Below are 4247 nucleotides of genomic sequence, written 5' to 3' on the forward strand. Positions count from 1 at the left end.
ATTAAATTTAAAAAAATATCCGAATCGGTTGGTTTTTTTGAAATCTACCCATTCCGGAAAAAAAATTTCCGGAATTAAACTCTAAATCCGGAAAAAAAATTTCCGGAAACTCAGTTCTAACTCTGAAATTTTTTTTCCGGATTTAGGATTTCTTTTTTTTTTTTTTGCTAAATCCGGAAAAAAAATTTCTGGATTTAGGATTTTTTTTTCCGAAATTTTTTTTTTCAGTTTTTATTTATAATTTATTTATTTTTTGTATTGAAGTATTACAAATATTTAATATATTTTTAAAAAAATAGATGAAATACTATATAATTTGATTTATTCGAAAGACTGCTACAAATAATCCGGAGCAACATTTTTCATGCCAGATTTTTTACGGCCGTAAAAAACAAAATATAATATAATATATGTATATGTATATGTATATATAATATAATATATGTATATGTATATGTATATATAATATAATATATGTATATGTATATATAATATAATATATGTATATGTATATATAATATAATATAAGTATATATATGTATATATAATATAATATATGTATATATATGTATATATAATATAATATATGTATATATATGTATATATAATATAATATATGTATATATATGTATATATAATATAATATATGTATATATATGTATATATAATATAATATATATGAAAATGAAGATATAAAATATGAGGTATGATGAGGTATAAAAAATATGAGGTATTGGAACCCTCGGTTAGTGCCTCAAAAATTCAGTTTAAGTTTTCGTTCAACGGTAGGCATTCAACGATCGGTATTTTCCAAGTTTTCAAAGTCGAAACAGATCGCTGAATGCCTACCGTTGAAACGAAAACTTAAACTGGATTTTTGAGGCACTAAACGAGGGTTCCAATACCTCATATTTTTTATACCTCATCATACCTCATATTTTATATCTTCATTTTCATATATATTATATTATATATACATATATATACATATATTATATTATATATACATATACATATATTATATTATATTATTTTTTTTACGGCCGTAAAAAATCCGGCATGAAAAATGTTGATCCGGATTATTTGTAGCAGTCTTTCGAATAAATCAAATTATATAGTATTCCATCTATTTTTTTTAAATATATTAAATATTTGTAATACTTCAATACAAAAAATAAATAAATTATAAATAAAAAATGAAAAAAAAAATTTCCTAAAAAAAAAAAAATCCTAAATCGGGAAATTTTTTTTCCGGATTTAGCAAAGAAAAAATATTTTCCGGAGTTAGAACTGAGTTTCCGGAAATTTTTTTTCCGGATTTAGAGTTTAATTCCGGAAAATTTTTTTCCGGAATGGGTAGATTTCGAAAAAACCAACCGATTCGGATATTTTTTTAAATTTAATATAAATTTTGTATATTAATAAAAAAATTCGGGTTGTTGTATCCTTCTTTATATTTCTCCATCTATAATGCATTTTGGTATATACCAAAGAGTTGTTGAGCTGATTTAGGATTGTTAATGTGATCAAATTGGTTTCTGAGAACATTTATTGTTGCTTTTTTTGACATATGAAATATGATCGAATTTATTTGATAGGTGGGCCCAGGTTTCTGTGAATAGAATTGAAATATGCAATTTTCGCGAGTTGTGGTAATAGTCATCAGACTAAACACACGTGATAAATGTGGTAATAGTTCATTCTTAATATATATATATTTTTACTATTGTAGGCATTGAATTTTGAAAAAAAAAAAAACACGAGTTATCAGTCTTTTGAATTTGCACGGCAATAGCAATCTGACTAAACACACGTGATAAATTTAGTGCTATATATTTTATTAGTCCTAACAAATAAAAATATGAGTATTGTTCTCATATTGATTTTGCTTGTTATAATTAATGTTTTTCATATGACCATTTTATTAATATTGCCATTTACTTTAACATTAAAACTAGTGTGGTCTCATAATTTTTATTTTCTCTATATTTATTGGCCTTTATTGATGAATTTATAATTTTTAATTATGTAATCTCTAGTCTCTACTACTATAATTTTGATTGGGACAGATGTCAATAACCTAGTGTTTTAATATTCAATCTATTCAGCCGAATATTTGTATTCGGTCCAATATTCGGTTTCGAATATTCGGCCGCATATTCAGCCGAATTTTTTTTAGCATATTATTTATTCGGCCGAATATTCAGCCGAATTTTTTTTAGCATATTATTTATTCGGCCGAATATTCCCGAATAGAGAATAAGAACCAAATATTTCCGAATAAGAACCGAATATTTCCGAGTAAGAACCGAATATTTCCGAATAGAAAATAAAAATCCGAATAAGAACCGAATAAGTTATAATTTCATTTATTTAAGTTTGAACTTATGTTTTATTTATGCTTATTTGTAGTTTTATAATTTGTACTATGGATTGTTAACTTGTTCTAACTTGTGTTATGTTTTATTTATGTTTATTTGTAATGTTTATCTATGTTTATTAGAGTTAATACCTATAATTTTTCATTTGAAAATCCGAATAAAAATCCCATTATTAAAATACGGCAATAACTTACACATGGTGGTCGGTTGGCCCTACCGTTGGACATTATGGTTGACCTTTTAAAAGGAACTTTTGTTTTATATACTCCGGCGATGCAGATAAAAGGGAAATGCATGACTGATCCAGAAAATAAAATTAGCAAAGATATAATTAATTTTCTTAACATAGAGAGGTGGAACAAAAATCCTGAGCGACCCAATTTTATAACGAGGATGGTTCAAATATTTCATATTTTTTTTTTATTTTTCATTCAAATCACTTTTTTTTTTAAATTTAAATAGTTGATCCGAATTTATCAGTATAATCTCTATATTAAAATGTACTTAGAAATATTTTTTTTTACTTTTTATTATTTTTTAGATAAGTACAAAATTATTATTTTTTAATGATTCATATTTTTTTTAAAACAGTGATTTTGTAACTATCTAAAAAATATAAAATTTGGTCTCCAAACACATTTTAATATGGAGATCACAAGTGGTTCAAATCGACTATTTAAAATCTGAAAAAAAAAATGTGAGGCGCGAATGAGACATTTGAACCCTCATTTTTAATAATTATTTTAAAAATTAAGTATACTTTTGTATTTTTTTTTCTAAAAAATATAAAAGTAGAAGCATATTTTGAAACAAATTTCAAGGATTCACAAAATTTTATAATTATTTTAAGGTTAACTATATTTTTTGTAATCTTTTTTTGAAGATAACTTAGAATAATTAAAAAAAATGAATCAGGGTGGGTGCTCACTTTTGAGCAAGTGTTCATCTCTGACTTTATTTGACTCTGTCTTTGTTGACACATAGCCACATACTAGCAACTAGGATTTTTTTTTGTAAATAGAATTCCTTTAAATTATTTTAACGGAACAAGCCTAGTTTGATCGGATTTTCGAAAACTAGCCTCCACCGATTCCACCGATCCCTAGGATCGGTGTAAAAAAAAAATCCCACCTGCACCGATCCTAGGGACCGGTGGAGTCAATATTTACCCCGCCACATATATGTTGCACCAAAACCACACCAAACATCTCCACCGGTCCACAGGACCGGTGTAGGTTTGAATTTGTATATCAACCGTGTAAATAATACACCCTGCGCTATCCTGAAGCTTGATTTGCGTGACTTTTTAGATTTGCGTGACTTCAAAAAACATCTTGAACTTTGCTTTGACCTTTTGGAGTCCCTCAACCGTTTAAATAATTTTGCATGAATCTCAAAACAAAAATAATACTGGCCCTCTGCTCTATCTCCGAAGCTATTTGAATTACGGTATATGTAGCGAGTCATTGTTTGATAAAACTGTATACCATTGCATGGTTTTCATACCTTTTTAAACGCATAAGATCAATATAATTCATTGATACCTTTGAATACGGCACCATTTGCAAAATTTGAAAATCAAGCCTCCACCAATCCTAGGGATCGGTGTAGGTGTAGTATGGGATCTTCTGTGGTCAGGCTCTCTTCAGGTGTGAAAATTGCTCCACCGATCCTACGGATCGGTGTAGCATTCGATTTTTTTGCTCCACCGATCCTAGAGATCGGTGAAGGCTACTTTTCGAAAATCCGATCAAACTAGGCTTGTTCCGTTAAAAAAATTTAAAGGAATTATATTTTAAAAAAAAATCAGCAACTAGCAACATACGATTTTTACACATTAATTATATGAATAATTATTTGAGTATC

Source organism: Carex rostrata, chromosome 16 (genome assembly GCF_964058835.1).
Source record: "Carex rostrata chromosome 16, lpCarRost1.2, whole genome shotgun sequence".
NCBI lineage: Eukaryota > Viridiplantae > Streptophyta > Magnoliopsida > Poales > Cyperaceae > Carex > Carex rostrata.